The 17,500-nt window shown below is 43.9% G+C and overlaps 1 protein-coding gene across 7 annotated transcripts in view; it reads right to left on the reverse strand.

The window, feature by feature from the left end:
* LOC143033258 (tetraspanin-1-like) overlaps positions 1–17,500 on the reverse strand; it is a 437,733-nt gene that overhangs the window by 192,886 nt on the left and 227,347 nt on the right. For all 7 annotated transcript variants that reach the window (XM_076198481.1, XM_076198480.1, XM_076198476.1 and 4 more), the window contains one exon: positions 6,471–6,504. The gene's annotated coding sequence lies outside the window, so the exon portion shown is untranslated. The remainder of the gene's footprint in view (positions 1–6,470; positions 6,505–17,500) is intronic.

A 17,500-nucleotide genomic window follows, 5' to 3' on the forward strand; every position in this document is an offset into this window, starting at 1 on the left:
ACCGCAATCCCCCTCCCCTCCACACGGAATTTATGTGTACAAACATGTGTACGTATGTGTATGTACATACATAGGGTACATATACTAACTGATCTACAGTGAATACGGAAGAGTCATGTTAAGTCCTCAGCTGTTTAGAAGAAAATCGAATCAGTCAGGACGGAAGAGGGTAGGAGCATCTTCGTCAACCTTGTAGTTATTGAATGGATTAAACTTCCTCCTGCGGCAGTGCAATGTAGTACAGTTTCGAAGTTTTATAAGTTTTATATGCTGTAACGCCTACCAATTGTTGGTTCGCTTCTGTACACATTTCTTCGCATCCGACCTAGTTATGGACCAAAAGGTCTCCTGTCGATAAGTTTCTTTGTGAAATGGTTGCATGCGCGCGCGCGCCCGCGCCTTATCTTTCGGGGGATGTTTGGTTTAATCGGTTGTCATGCACAGCGGCAGCTTGGGCGAGACGGGCGCCCCAGCGAATCACGAACCCAACTGATGGAGGAGGAGAAGGTAGATCGTGAGGGAGGGGGGAGGAAGGGAGAGATGGAGGAAGGAGGGAGGGAGGGAGGAGGGAGATAGGGAGGAGGAAGGGAGAGAAGGAGGAAGAAGGGAGAGAAGGAGGAAGGAGGGAGAGAAGGAGGGAGGAGGAAGAGAGGGAGGAAGGAAGGAGGGAGGGAGGTAGGGAGGGAGGAGGGAAGGATGGAGATAGGGAGGGAGGGAGAGAGGATGGAGGGAGGAGGGAAGTACGGGGGATGGAGGTAGGGAGAGAGGTAGGAAGGAGGAGGTAGGGAAGAAGGGGGGCGACGGGGTCCCCACGAGTCTAGCCCGTGCATAAAGGATCAAAACTTCTACAAACACAAGGAACGATTTCGGAGAAAAAAAAAAAAAAAAAAAAAAAAAAGTGGACAGTAAGTGGCAGAGGGCGGGGTTGAGAAGTCATGGAGCATGGAAACCAGAAGGAGACAACGACTGAAGAACAAAACATTGGGAGGATCGAACGCGTCACTGGGTCAGGGGATTTTGAGTGAAACATTTCAGTATGTGCGTACACACAAACGGCACACACACACACACACACACACACACACACATACACACACACATACGCACACACACACAACCACGCACACTAAACAAAAGTGTGTGCAAAAACAATACAAAATAATTTAAGAGTAAATTATATATGGGAAGCTACAGAGACGGGACCCCACGAGCGTAGATCCCCTTCCCGTAAGATACAACTAGGTAAAGACACACACACACACGCAGCGGCACATACACCACATTTTTTTTTTCTAGAATGGGACACAAGCAGTTTCTCGCTGCAGTAATTTCATTCCAAATTCATTGCAGGCCCGCGTCGCTGTTGCTGTCGCCGCCGGGGAGAGGAGGGGTGAGGGGAGATGGGGTGAGGGGAGATGGGAGAGGAGAGGAGATGGGAGAGGAGGGGAGATTGGGAGAGGAGGGGGGATGGGGTGAGAGGAGATAGGAGAAGAGAGGAGATGGGAGAGGAGGGGAGACGGGGGACTCTTTCCTTCCATCCTTATAGCCCCTCACCTACCCCCACCCCTCCTAACCCCAACCCCTCCTCACCCACCCCTCCTACCCACAACCTACCTAACCCCTTACCCCTACTACCCCCACCTCTCTACCCACACCCATCCTACCTCCCACGTCTCCTACCCCCTACCCCCCACCCCTCCTAACCCTCACCCCACCTAACACCCCACCCCACCTACCCCCTAACCCCACCCATCAGCCCTACCCCACCTACCCCCACCCCTCCTCCATCCTCATCCTCCACCTCCACCTACAATTCTCTCCTCCGCTTCTTTATCTCATTCACGAACTCCGCCCGAAGTTAAATCTTGATGCGGGTCTGCCGACTGGGTCTCTTCCTTTCAAGACAGATTCTCTCCTTCCTCCTCTCCCCCGTCCCTCACTCACTCTCTCTCTCTCTCTTTCTCACACACACACACACACACACACACACACACACACACACACACACACACACACACACACACACACACACACACACACACACAACGTTAAACCCAAAGCAAGTTTATGGACATTATTCGAGTCGTATGTTACATCGACTCCCGTTGAACAATATCGTTACACGAACCCCCAATATATATATATATATATATATATATATATATTATATATATATATATATATATATATATATACATATATATATAATCACGAAGAACCCACAGTCGGAATAAAAGGAAACTTAGAAGAAAGTATAGCTTCTATATCTCGGCTAATAGCTATAGCCCTCTTCAGGGAAGTACTTTCCTTAAGAGGGCTATAGCTATTAGCCGAGATATAGAAGTTACACTTTCTTCTAAGTTTCCTTTTATTCCGAATGTGGGTTTTTCGTGATTTTAAAAATGTGCCACTACATTTTGTCAAGTGATATTACATATATATATATATATATATATATATATATATATATATATATATATATATATATATATATATTATATTATACATATACACCCGGCTCAACTATCTTCAGTACGTCCGAGAGAGATTTTCTTTAGTCATATAAAGTAGAGTGTGATCCATCTATCCACGCCGGTCAACCCCACCTGCCCCTTCCTTACGGATAATCAAGACAGCAGAGATCATTTTCTGGGTAGAGCGGCAGACTGTGTGTGTGTGTGTGTGTGTGTGTGTGTGTGTGTGTGTGTGTGTGTGTGTGTGTGTGTGTGTGTGTGTGTGTGTGTGTGTGTGTGTGTGTGTGTGTGTGTGTGTGTGTGTGTGTGTGTGTGTGTGTGTGTGTGTGTGCCTAAAGCCGTGGTAGGTTTTAATATAGTTTTATGTTTGTGTGCGCGCGAGCGAGAGGAGGAGGAGGAGGAGGAGGAGGAGAAGGAGGAGGAGGAGGACGACGAAGGGTGTGCGAGAGAGTGAGGAAGAGAGGAAACGGCTGACGAAGATGGAGAAGCAGAGAGGGAGAAATATAGGAAGGAGAAAACAATGCGTATAAACATTGCATTCTTATCTAGGTGTGTGTGTGTGCGCGAGCGCGCGCGTTTCCTGGACGATGCAGTTCCAGGAAGTCTCTTCGAATCTGATCTCTCGATTCCAGGACTTGACTGAAGATTCCAGGATCCGCCCACATACACACACACACACACACACACACACACACACACACACACACACAGACACACACATACAAACACACACACAAAGACCTGGAGATTATGTTGGCAGATTTGTAGATGTTCCTGTTTGCTGCCATCTTCATCTGGAGCGTCGAGGAGGATAAACAAGATCAGAAACGATTGTATCAGAAGGCCAAGGCAGGTAGGATGGTTTGTACATGAAAATGAGCGAGCGAGAGAGAGAGAGAGAGAGAGAGAGAGAGAGAGAGAGAGAGAGAGAGAGAGAGAGAGAGAGAGAGAGAGAGGAAAGAGAGGGGCGAGAGTGAGTTGGTTTGGGCTAATGCACAGGGGATAGTTTGTACATGAAAATGAGCGAGAGAGAGAGAGAGAGAGAGAGAGAGGAAAGAGAGGGGCGAGAGTGAGTTGGTTTGGACTAATGCACAGGGGATAGTTTGTACATGAAAATGAGCGAGAGAGAGAGCGAGAGCGCGCGCGAGAGAGAGAAAGAGAGGGGCGAGACTGAGTTGGTTTGGGCTAGTGAACAGGAGCTATGCGGGGATGCATTTGGAAGAACAAGGATACCGTCAACATGTACCCCTATTCTCTATGTGGGTGATCACAAATTTTAGGGTAACGAGCCCCTCGTTTACGAAATAAAATTATATTAAAAAATAACAGTTACAAGGGTCTGGCTGAGTGTGTTGGGGCGTCGTTACTTGCGGCGAAGGTCGAGGGGATGGCGGCTCGAACCCTGCCACCGGCGAAGTTGAACCAAGGGCATGGTTCATTGAATTCCACGCTACAGAGTACTCTGTGAGGGGTACCGTCCTAGGCTTCCGATAGGGGGAAGTTTGTGACGTTAAACCATATCATCATCGCAACGTTTCTCACGTATATGCTGTATGAGTGCCGCGCGGGTGACATGGGCTCAGCCGAGTATCGGTTTTCGTTTTCCTTAAATTTGTGATAACCCACAAAAAGAAGAGAGAATTCTTATAGGTTGCCGCATTAGATTTCAGTGCTAAACGTAATACATACATACATATACCAAGGCTTTTCCCCCCATACAAGGGAGGTAGCCAAAAAGGAAAAGGCATAAAATCATTCCCACCCAATCCATCCCTAAATACACTCCACACCCCTCCACCCTCCCTCTATACAGATGGAGCCGCCAGGGAAGGACGAAAGGTCGAAGTAGCTTATGGAGGGGACGATGGAGGACATTTAACAGTGGTATTCTTAAAAAATAAATAAATAAATTAAATAAAAATAATTATAATCCTTATATAAATCTTATATAAATCCTTGGAAGGGAAAGGTTTATAAGATTTAAGAATACCACCGTAAAAATTTTACGGTGGTATTCTTAGAAAAATTTATTTCCTTATATAAATCTTTCCCTTCCAAGGATTTATATAAGGAAATATTTTTTAAGGATACCACCGTAAGAATCTTACGGTGGTATTCTTAAAAATATCCTTTCCTTATATAAATCTTTCCCTCCCAAGAATCTATATAAGATTCATATAAGGAAAGAATTTATTTTTAAGAATACTACTGTAAGAATCTTACGGTGGTATTCTTAAAAAAAATATTTCCTTAAATAAATCTTTCCCTTCCAAGGATTTATATGAGCTTTATATAGGGAAAGAATTTTTTTAAGAATACCATGTCACAGAAACGACCCAAGACGCACAGTCTACGGTCCGCTCGGAATGACTGGCTCCAAACACAGCCAGAATCGTCACCTCCTCCCAATTCCTCCCTAATCCCAAATTAATCAGATCCTGTTAACGACGCCTCTTCCCCTAGGATCTACATCCAACTCCCAACCCCACCAGTTATTAGCGGGACCTTCGGGGACCATTGGCGCCCCCTGAAGGTCTTGTGAGCCGACTCTACCGTCTTCGAAGACCCCTAGGAGCTCCGTCAGCTACTAGAGCGTCCGTCGCCGCTCTAGTAGCTGTAGGCTCGCTATTCCATAGCGTCCCCCTCCCTTTCCATGCTCCTCTGACAATCTATAACATCCCAATTTATCTCTTGCAAGGTGTGTCTTCCATAAACATCCCACCATAAGGGATCGAACAAAGCCCGTGGGAGTGACATTCCACTCCCCCCCCCAAAAAAAAAAAAAAAACGCCGCTGACAATCTTAATTCAGCTAACTAGTCCCGACAATTCGCCACTGCTTTGTGACGTATTGCTGGGGGTGAGAAAATGGGGAACAGGACTAATTATCATATGTGATGTACATGCATTATCCAAAGGGGATATTATGCAAAATAACGAAACAGGAAATGAAATGAAATGAAGTAACATGAAGTAAAATGAGATAAAAAATAAAACGAAATGAGTCATGTCACTGACTTGATACCAACACGTCAAACCGAAACGAAACCCGAATCATCAAGAGCATCTGATGTCCTGAAACAAATGGTTTAAAAGTATCATATCGTTTTAATTTCACGAACACGAACGTACGATTTTTCTTCCAACCCATAACCATTGGCAACGAGAGAGAGCCAGAGAGAACGAGAGAGAGAGAGAGAGAGAGAGAGAGAGAGAGAGAGAGAGAGAGAGGTATGAACTCAACGACATCACAAAATTGAACAGCCAGTGCATTAACCGAATTGAGATCCTTTCTGACTCAATCAAAAACACCATCACTGTCCAATCAATGGTAGACCAACCCTAATCAAATTACCACACACGCACGCGCACACACACACACGCACACACACACACACACAACACACATACAGTGTGTGCAAAAACCATACACGAATTTAAGAGCAAACTAGACACTGGAGATACAAAGGCGGGACACCACGAGCGTAGCTCCCCTTCCCGTAAGATACTAGGAAAACACACACACACACACACAAACATCACATATGAGCACGTTTGGCCCTCTGAGTCTGTTTCATATCACATTGGGAACAGCAACAACGACAACAGGAGACCTTTGGGTCCATGACGTGGCAATGACCGACTGCACGCCACCGCCTGGACCCACTTTCGAGGTCTCAAAGGGTTATCACACTGGGCTATTTCTCCTCCGACCTCCAACTAATCAGCGGTAGCGCCCACCTCCAGCGCATTAACCGCCGTAAAACCACGATAGCAACCTATTTTATTTTCTCAACAATTTAACATTTTATGTCATTTGATACGCTGGAGGAATTATTTTTTCCACCAGCATATCGGACTGTTTCCCAAAAGCTGTTGGACTGCTCCAAGAGTCTGAGGAAAAATAGCCCAGTGTGATGACGCCTTCAGCCCAGTGTGATAAGGCCTTCAGGCCCGCTGAGTTCAAGACGAAGATGACGACGATGATAACACTCACCTACGACGATCACGGCCGGCGGCAAAGTCGTCTCCTGGGAAAGAAAAAAAAAGAAAACGATAAACTTCGGGTTCAGTGGCGTCTCCGCAACAAAATGAAAGAAGCCAGATTGAGGCTCTTTCTATGAAGAAAGAAAGAAAGAAAGAAAAAAAAAAAATAAAAAAAAATAATAATAATAATAATAATAATAATAAAAAAATAAAATAAAATAAATAAACTTCGGATCCAATGGCGTCTCCACAACAAAATGAAAGAAGCCAGATCGGGACTCTTTCTACGGAAAGGAAATAAATCAAAATAATAAACTTCGAGTCCAATTGTACCTCCACAGCAAAACGAAAGAAGCCAAATTGTGACTTTTTCTATTTATTTATTCATTTATTTATTTATTCATCAATTTATTTATCTCTTTGTTCTTGGAATCTGGAAACCCCCTGGCTTCGGGTTTCCATCAGGTATCTTGCGGTGCATCATCATTTCAAAGATCACATTCACCCCGAACTTCGGCCCCCGAACTCCCTTCAACGCTCCCCAACACGTTCGGGCCGAAGAAGCAAAAAAATAAAATAAAATAAGATAAATAACATAAATGAATAAATGAAACAAAATAACATTAATAAATATTTGAATAAATAAAATGAAAAAAAAATAATAATAGAAAAAAAAAAAATAACGAGGCCAGCCATGGAAACAATGAGCAATCATTTTCAAAAAAAAAAAAAAAACGTGAAAAACTTGTCAATAATTGTGTGTGCGTGATTCACCATGGTCTTGGATCACGTGTTGGACTCGTCATCGACAGCTATTTCTCTCCCGGAAGAGAGCTGAGCTCAGAGCTCATATATGACCGATCTATGGGTAATGCTGTGACCTTCCACGCACACACACACACCCAACTCCCTGCCCACGAGAGTTTGAGTAACGACTCGCAGCACAGTAATACTGAAATTATTTTAGCCCTGGGAGGGATTCGAACCTGGACCGCCGTAGTGGCAGCCGTAAACTATAACCCCCGCGCTACGAGGTGTGTGTGTATGCGTGTGTGAATGTGTGTGTATGTAACGAGACATAATATGCATATACTATAATCACAACAGTAATTCTGAAGCACATCTTTCCGTGAACACACGCACGCACGCACGCGCGCGCGGCGTCTGTGAGCGGAGACGCTGCGTTTCGCGTGTTCGTAACCGGAGGCAACGCGCGCGGGGCGTCTGTGAGCCTGAGACGCTGCGTTTCGCGTGTTCGTAAGCGGAGGCAACGCGCGTTTGGACGCTCAGTCATGCGAGCGGAATCTGAAAAGGGGAAGAAATGACAAATGGTCTCCCATGCTTGCCAGGCATTAAGCGTCAATTCATTCCGACAATTTTTTTTCACCCAAACAAAGCGAACAATTAATTACAAAGGCAGCAGGACGTGATCCAATGGGCTATGCTGAAAACCAGCCACAAATATGCTCACACACACACAAACGCAAGCGGTCTCCACCTGTACCCAATCCATCCACTGACAAACATGAACACACTATCAATTTTTTTTTTTTTTTCGTAACACTTGTACACTTGTCGCAGTCTTTGGTTCCTGGATCCTCCTCTTCCTCCTCCTCCTCTTCTTCTTCTTCCTCTGCCTCCTCCTTTTGAGGTAATCCAGAAGGAGCACCCTTCTGGCCGAGTCAAGTGAGTGAGCGAGTGAGAACAAGAGAGGATTGAGAACAGGTTGAGGAGGAGGAGGAGAGGGAGGAAGAGGAGGAGGACAACGATGATAATGATGATGATGATGGCGATGAGGTTAAGGAAAAGGAGTGGGAAGAAGAGGAGGAAGAGGAGGAGGAGGAGGAGGAGGAGGAGGAGGACAACGATGAGAAGAGTGATGATGTTGACGATGATAAGGAAAAGAGGAGTGGGAGGAAGAGGAGTAGGAGGGCGATGATGACGATGGGGACAAGGAAAAGGAGGAGTAGGAGGAAGAGGAGGAGGACAACGATGATAATGATGAGGGTGATGATGATGAAGACGATGAGGAAAAGGAGGACGGGGGGGGGGGGCGAGGGCGTTGAGGAAAAGACGGGAGGAAGGAGACGAACTTTTTTCCGAGAGTGTAAATTTGAAATCTGCGACCAGTTAACGAAAATATTTAGTAAGTCGGATTCGTGCCTATTTCTTGGCGGCAGACAAACATTGTTCCTGTTTTCAAAAAGGGTGATGAATCGTCTAGGCATAACTTCAGACCAATCACTTTGACGTCGGTTTTCGGTAAAATGCTAGAATCAATAATAACTAATAGAATCAGAGATCACATCGAGAGAAACGATTCTTATTTGATTCGTGACTCACAGTATGGGTTCACCAAGGGTGGGTCAAGTGTATCCAACCTTTTATCTTTTTTACACTAATGTCTACAAGGCGTCACAAAACAATGATAGCTACGATGTTAACTTTAACTTTAGCAAAGCGTTTGACAAGGTGCCCCACCAGAAACTACTAAAAAAGTCAGAGCCCATGTCATACGAGGAAAAAGGTTTGAAAAGATTAGAGCATGTATCAGTGACAGAAAACAGCGGGTCACCATTAACGTTGTAACATCCAAATGGGGGAATGTTACTAGCAGAGTTCTCCAGGGTACGGTTTTGGGTCCCTTATTGTTCATTATGTATATAAGCGACTAGGACAATGAGATTACTAGTGATGTAAATTTGGGAAAGACGCTAAAATGAGACGCCAAATTAGATCGGAAGACGACGCCGGGATACTGCAGGAAGATCTTAACAATTTGTTCCCATATTCGATGAACTGACAAATGGACTTCTATATCTCAAAGTTCATTGTGTTAAACGTAGCCTTACACAACCCGGAAAGCAAATAGAGCCTAGATAACACATTTTTAGAGAAAATTGAGCGCGAGAGAGATTTGGGAGTGCTAGTGAGTCCTGACCATAAACCCAGAAAACAGTGCATTAGCGCCAGGAATGGACCTAAGAAAGCATTAGGTATCATTACTAGGATGGTTACAAATAACAGAACAGATGTAGTTATCAAACTCTAGTGTTAGACCCATCCTTGACTATGCGGAACACTTTTGGTCTCCGTCCTAAAGAATAGATATTCACTAGAATCAGTACAGAGGAGAATGACCAATATGATACATGGGCTCAGAAATTTACTTTACAAGGACAGGCTGAGGCACCTTACTTTACATTATCTGGAAAGATGTAGAGTGCGGAGTGATCTAATAGAGGTGTTCAAATGGATCAAGGGCTTTAACAAGGGTGATACAGGCAAGGTCATCATATTAAGACAGGACTCGCAGTAATGATTTTCAATTGCAAAAATTTAGATTTAAGAAGGAAACAGGCAAAAACTGGTTTACCAATAGAGTGATCACTGAATGGAATAGACTTAATAATTGTGTAGTGAGCGCTGAAACTATCATTTGTTTTAAGTGAAGGTTAGATAACTTTATGGATGGGGATGACAGGTGGTAATGGACATGGAGCTGGAACTGCCTAGTGTAGGCCTTATGGTCTACTGCAGTCTCCTTCATTCTCATGTTCTTAATTGGGTGATGGACGAAAGGTAACTCAGTCCAAGGATGGAAAACAGAAGCAGCAGCAGCAGCTCGCGGGGGAAGAGAGAGAGAGAGAGAGAGAGAGAGAGAGAGAGAGAGAGAGAGAGAGAGAGAGAGAGAGAGAGAGAGAGAGAGAGAGAGAGAGAGAGAGAGAGAGAGAGAGAGAAAGATAGATAGATAGAGAGAGAGAGAGAGAGAGAGAGAGAAAGGGAGAGGAGAGAGAGAGAAAGGGAGAGGAGAGAGAGAGAAAGGGAGAGGAAAGAGAGGAGAGACGAGAGAAGAGAGGAGAGACGAGAGAAGAGAGACAGACAAGAAAAGAGAGACGAGAGAGAGAAGAGACGAGAGAGAGGAGAGAGGAAAGAGAGAGAAAAAGAGAGAGAAAGAGAGAGAAAGAGAGAGAGAGAAAGAGAGAGCGGCCAGCAGGATCAACCAGCTGAAAGCACAGCAAAGTTAACGAGAGCACGTCCGAGATAAGACCTCGAGGTCAAATAAGGAGAAACAAAATGAGAGAACGAAAAAAAAAAAAAAAAAACATTAATATAAGTAACGGAGAATGAACTGCCTGACATTATGTGGGAAGACACGTACGTAGAGTCGTGTAAAAAGAATAGGAAAGTATATTAAACAGGATACGAACGTGTATCATAATGCCGACGCAGCTTCATGATATGGGAAAGGATGGAAAACAGTTCGTCTATCGAGGCGTGATAAGTCTAAGGGGACGGGGTCTATCCTGGTTGGAGATAGAGAGAGAAAGAGAGAGAGAGAGAGAGAGAGAGAGAGAGAGAGAGAGAGAGTGAGAGAATGAGTGAGAAGGTGAGAAAGAATGAGATAGAGGAAAAAGCAGGAAGAGAGAGATAATGAGTTAGGAAACGAGAAAGTGAGGAGTGAGAAGGAGGAAGCAGAGAGAGAGAGAGAGAGAGAGAGAGAGAGAGAGAGAGAGAGAGAGAGAGAGAGAGAGAGAGAGAGAGAGAGAGAGAGAGAGAGAGAGAGAGAGAGAGAGAGAGAGAGAGAGAGAGAGAGAGAGAGAGAGAGAGAGAGAGAGAGAGTGAGAGAGAAGAGAATGAGTGAGAAGGTGAGATAGAGTGAGAAAGAGGAAGAAGCAAGAAGGGAGAGATATATTGAGTGAGGAAATGAGAAAGTGAGAAAGAGTGGAAAAGAGGAAGAAGCAGGAAGAGAGAGAGAGAGAGAGAGAGAGAGAGAGAGAGAGAGAAAGAGAGAATGAGTGAGGTAGTAAGAAAGCGAGAAAGAGTGGAGAATGAGTAGGAAAGAGGAAGAAAGACAAAGAGAGAGGGAAAGAGAAAGAGAGGCAGACAGATAGACAAAGAGAGAGAGAGAGAGAGAGAGAGAGAGAGAGAGAGAGAGAGAGAGAGAGAGAGAGAGAGAGAGAGAGAGAGAGAGAGAGAGGAAAAGTAAACATGGTCGAGGTTATTTCGCGGCGTCGTAAAAAGCAGCCAACCCCCTCACCCCTCCCCCCCTCGGCCCTCGAAATAATTACCAGAATTATGCAACAAGCACAGCCTACTCCCCAACTCCCACACAAAACCGCAAAGGTATTCCAAATATAAAATGTGTACTACATTTTAAATACATACATACTCTAATACACATTTTACGTGTGTGCGTGTGTGTGTGTGTGTGTGTGTGTGTGTGTGTGTGTGTGTGTGTGTGTGTGTGTGTGTGGTGTATAACATATATATATATATATATATATATATATATATATATATATCTATATATATATATATATATATAGCATACATAATCTTGCACGTGCACATACGCGGTTGGTAGAGTTCCCGGCTAACACTACGGATTACAAAGGATTACAAAGGCGGAGCATGCCGACAGGAGACCTTTTGATCCATATCTATGTCGGATGCGAAAAAAAAATCATATTAATAATAAAATAATAAATAAAAACTATGATAATGTAAATAACAAATAAAATACATAAATGCATAGGTATAGTTAAATAATAAACAAACAGGTAAATATTAAATAATAATAAATTGACATATAACTAATGATAAATGAAAATCAGACAGACAAATGATAACAAAACAAAAACAAATAATGTAAGATAAATTATAATCATTACAGCATCTTACTTAGGTATTTATCTAAATGATTCTTAAAGCTTCGAACTGAACTACATTGCACTACCTGTGCAGGAAGTTTATTCCATTCATTAACTACACGGTTGGCAAAGTTGTTTCTACCTACTTCCAAATTGAATCTATTTCCGGACAGTTTGAGACCATTGTTTCTTGTCTGATTCTCATTCAATGTGAAAATTTTGTCACTTTTGATGTTGTCAATTCCCTTTAGAATTTTAAAGACCTGTATCAAGTCACCTCTGAGTCTACGCTTTTTTAGGGAAAACAGATTCATATGTTTTAGTCGATTTTCGTATGATGTCTGGGTTCGAATCCCACCCAAAGCTAAAATAATATCAATATCACTGCGCTGCGAGTCGTTACTCCGACTCTCGTGGGCTGGGAGTTGGGCGTGTGTGTGGGCGTGTAAGTTCACAGCATTACCCATAGATCGGTCACATATGAGCTCTGAGCTCTCTCCCGGGAGGGTAGTAGCTGTCGATCACGAGTCCGAAACGTGATCCAAGACCATGGTGAATTACACACACACACACACACACACACACACACACACACACACACCGTACACGCAAGGAGAAGGTGGATATTATGTGAAGGGGGAAAGCGAGCCTCGAGATGAACGATTGGGTAATTAGACAAGTTTAGCCACACATCATTCTATTCATGTTTTTATGTAGTTTGGTGAGCAGCAAAGAGAACAGTTCGTGTGTGTGTGTGTGTGTGTGTGTGCCTGTGTTCGTTTGTGTGCGTGTGTGTGTGTGATTATATTATATATATATATATATATTATATATATATATATATATTATATATATATATACTGTATATATATATATCATACATATTCATCATACATGCAGAAATATTCAAAGGAAAATAATAGATTATAGACGAAAGCGCTCGGTCTATAATCTATTTTTCCTACATATTTTACTGTCACTCGTCTATGATTTTTGCTGTATATATATATATATATATATATATATATGTGTGTGTGTGTGTGTGTGTGTGTGTGTGTGTGTGTGTGTGTGTGTGTGTTGTACGTATGTGAGTGTGTGTGTATGTATGTACATATATCAGGTCGCCGGATCGCGGCCATACGTCGACCCGAAGCAGAAAACGCGCCACGACGGGCGCGAGCAAGAAGACGCTGTTCCTCGCTGCATCCGGAGTCCTCAAGAGTGAGAACGTCGAAAGAGAATCGGGAGGAAGCCGCGTCGGAAGCACTGGGAAGCCTTTGAGTGGGGAGAAGGTTGATGAAAGCAATTAGTCCATGCAAGCATGAGGAAGAGCCACGTGCAAGATAAGCACGGAGGAAAAATGGGAATGGCTCGGAGTGAAATTGCGGTAGGGTTGTGTGATTTCGCCCGACTTGTTTAACATAATTGATTGGTAAGGGAATTTCCCTCAGATGAGAGGGAGGGTGGGAGGGGTGTGGAGTGTATTTAGGGATGAAATGGGTGGGAGTGTTTTTATGCCTTTCCCTTTTTGGCTACCTCCCTTGGAAGGGGGAAAAAGCCTTGGTAAATGAAATGAATGAATATATATTATTGTCATTAAGACTGGCCTGCATAAAGGATTTGATGAAAATACAGTACAAACCACGTTTTACCCGAGTGCCCTCAGCGGAACGATTGGTCCTTGAACTTAGTCATTTCGTTTTGTAGGGTCATGGTGGCGTGATAGTACGGTCTTCGTCTTATAAGAAGCAAGCCGCTCAGGCGAGGGTTCGAACCCCAGTAGGAGAGAATATATATATATATATATATATCAACCACAATACACTTTAATTCTAAGCCATCAACATCAAGGGAGACTCGTGGCGGCCAGCATGCAGAAATTGAAACGTGGTATGGCCATAATGGCCTTCACGAGTCTCCCTCGATGTTGATGGCTTAGAATTAAAGTGTATTGTGGTTGACAAAAATGTATATTTGTTCACCGGGACCCAGTGTTGTATATATATATATATATATATATATATATATATATTATGTATGCCACATGGAGAAATGGGTAGGACCTATTCTGCTAATTGGCACATTCGGTACACTCAATTTTTTTTTAAACAAATCTTACTATTTTACTAAATCATTCTGCTAGTAGCAATGGAATGTAACATTTCGGGATTTCACCTTCGAATTCCGAAGGAACAAGGCTAATTGTCTTTTAATTCATTTGGCCCAGTTACGGGGCGAAATGTCTCCAACACTCTCACCTGGTAAGGCCAAACTCACCAAGGGACGTGATGCAGTTTGGCCCCAATAAGAGGCTTCCAGAGACCATAAGGCCTACACTAGGCAGTTCCATACCCATTACCACCTATCACCCTTATTCATAGTTCACTAACCTTCTCTTAAGACAACTAATGGCTTCAGCGCTCACTACATGGTTACTAAGTCTATTTTACTATATTGATCAACTAGTTCTTGCCTATTTTCTTCTTCCCCAGTCACATGTGTGATGTTTTATTTTATATCATCTGTTATTATTTGTCTGTTTATTATTATTTGCTTATCATTTATTTTTAATCTGTCAATTTATTATTTACTATTTACCTGTTTGTTTATATTCATTTTTACATATTTATTCATTTTGTTTATTATTTATATTATTATTTTATTTATCCTTATTATATATTTATTTCGCATCCGACCTAGTTATGGACCAAAAGGTCTCCTGTCGGCAAGCTCCTCTTTTGTAATCCTTTTGTAATGTGCACGTAGATTGAGGTATGGGTGGTATTGGGAATCATAAATTAAGTACATCTTTGTGTGTACTATTAGCGAAGAACTGTAGGTTTCCCAAAGAGAAAACATAACGAGCGAAGTGAGCAATGCTTCACTTCGCAATGAGTTCGCAGACTCTTTGGTCACCTCAGGACTTCGGGAGAGGGTTGGCCGGGGTCGGAGACTCTTCGTTCTTTGCCGAAGAACCACTTGTACAAATAGAAGGGCGGCGGCGGCAGCATATCCTCTTCACTTCGCACGGAATTCGCAGACTCTTTGGTCACCTCAGGACTTCGGGAGAGGGTTGGCCGGGGTCGGAGACTCTTCGTTCTTTGCCGAAGAACCACTTGTACAAATAGAAGGGCGGCGGCGGCAGCATATCCTCTTCACTTCGCACGGAATTCGCAGACTCTTTGGTCACCTCAGGACTTCGGGAGAGGGTTGGCCGGGGTCGGAGACTCTTCGTTCTTTGCCGAAGAACCACTTGTACAAAGAGAAGGGCGGCGGCGCCAGCATATCCTCTTCACTTCGCACGGAATTCGCAGACTCTTTGGTCACCTCAGGACTTCGGGAGAGGGTTGGCCGGGGTCGGAGACTCTTCGTTCTTTGCCGAAGAACCACTTGTACAAAGAGAAGGGCGGCGGCGCCAGCATATCCTCTTCACTTCGCACGGAATTCGCAGACTCTTTGGTCACCTCAGGACTTCGGGAGAGGGTTGGCCGGGGTCGGAGACTCTTCGTTCTTTGCCGAAGAACCACTTGTACAAATAGAAGGGCGGCGGCGGCAGCATATCCTCTTCACTTCGCACGGAATTCGCAGACTCTTTGGTCACCTCAGGACTTCGGGAGAGGGTTGGCCGAGGGGTCGGAGACTCTTCGTTCTTTATCGAAGAACCACTTGTACAAATGGAAGGGCGGCGGCAGCGGCAGCACATCCTCTTCAATTCGCGCATTTTGTCTTTCTGTCGATGGCAGCCCCAATCAATAATCTCGGAGAGGACGAAGAACCAAGGAAGCAGGAGTCATAGAACGTGAGCAATGGAGTCCCACTCCTTCTCAAAAAAACTCCCCCCCCATCCCCAGCACCAGTCCCCCACCGCCCCCTTGCACCAATCCCTTTTGTACCAACGCTACACCTATACCCACACATACACAGCTGTATTAATGAACAAGATCCATATTATATATATTATATGTAGATCCGAACATAACCTAAATAAATAAATACATACGTACACACACACACACACACACACACACACACACACACACACACACACATATATATATATATATATATATATATATATATGTGTGTGTGTGTGTGTGTTTGTATTGAGAGAGTGGGGATGGGGAGAGGAGATAGAGAAAGACTGAGGAATGATTTAGACCCGGCCATAACCGCACACTATCAACCCCGTCAGACCAACTTTAGCGAGAGAGAGAGAGAGAGAGAGAGAGAGAGAGAGAGAGAGAGAGAGAGAGAGAGAGAGAGAGAGAGAGAGAGAGAGAGAGAGAGAGAGAGAGGAAGAACTGACAAACAATTTTTGATTCCTTGCAGCAGCTTCGCTCAAGCTTTGCAAAGGTTGACCCGACAGCTGCGGCACTATCAACATTTCGATGACTGGCGCAGCGGCGGCTTAAAGAGCAACAGCTGCATACGAGAGCGAGAGAAAAGAGAGCAGGAACAAATGCATTAGTTGCAGCGCTGGCCGCCTGACTGGGGGAGGGAGGGGCGCGGCTGCGGTACTCAAAGCCGATGCAGGAACGACCCTAGCTGCTACGAGCCTAACTTATAAAGGATTACAAAGGAGGGGTATACCGACAGGAGGCCTTTTGGTCCATAGCTAGGTCGAATGCAGAAAAAAATATAATGATAAATAAATAAAATAAAAATAAAAATTATAATATAAATAATAATAAATAAAATAAATAAATGCATATGAATAGTTGAATAATAAATAATCAGGTAAACAGTAAATAATAATAAATTGACATAACTAATAATAAATGAAAATCAAGCAAATAATAATAAACAATTAATAACAAACAAATAAACAAATAATGTAAAATAAATGGCAGTCATTACAGCACCTTGCTTAGGTGTTTATCTAAACGAATCTTGAAGCTTCGAACTGAACTACATTCCACTGCCTCTTCGACCAAACCACAGTGCGTTTACCATCGACGTTTCATCCTCTCCCTGTGGTGACGGTCCTCCCTTTAGCTGAATAAAATCGTCCGGCGTCAGCTTGAATCACAAGACAAGTGGATGAACTTTCTTGACCCTATTCCACAAGGTCGTGACTCCTTCCGATGTTCATCATAAGAGCGGAGGAGCCGGAATTAAACGAAAGCAGAGAGCTGTAAATTTTAGAGAGCAACACACTTCAAAATCTCTATTCTGAGCCGGGGATGAAAGAGAGTGAGAGAGAGAGAGAAGGGGTAAGAGAGAGAGATAAGGGATGAGGGAGATAGGGGGAGGGAGGTAAGGATAGAGAGGGAGAGGGAGAGGGAGGGAGGTAGGAATAGAGAGGGAGAGGGGGGAGAGGGAGGGAGGTAGGGATGGAGAGGGAGAGGGGAGGAAGGGAAGTAAGGATAAATAGGGAGGAGGAAGG

The sequence above is a fragment of the Oratosquilla oratoria genome, chromosome 15, assembly GCF_046742065.1.
Source record: "Oratosquilla oratoria isolate Oo_2021 chromosome 15, ASM4674206v1, whole genome shotgun sequence".
NCBI classification, from domain to species: domain Eukaryota; kingdom Metazoa; phylum Arthropoda; class Malacostraca; order Stomatopoda; family Squillidae; genus Oratosquilla; species Oratosquilla oratoria.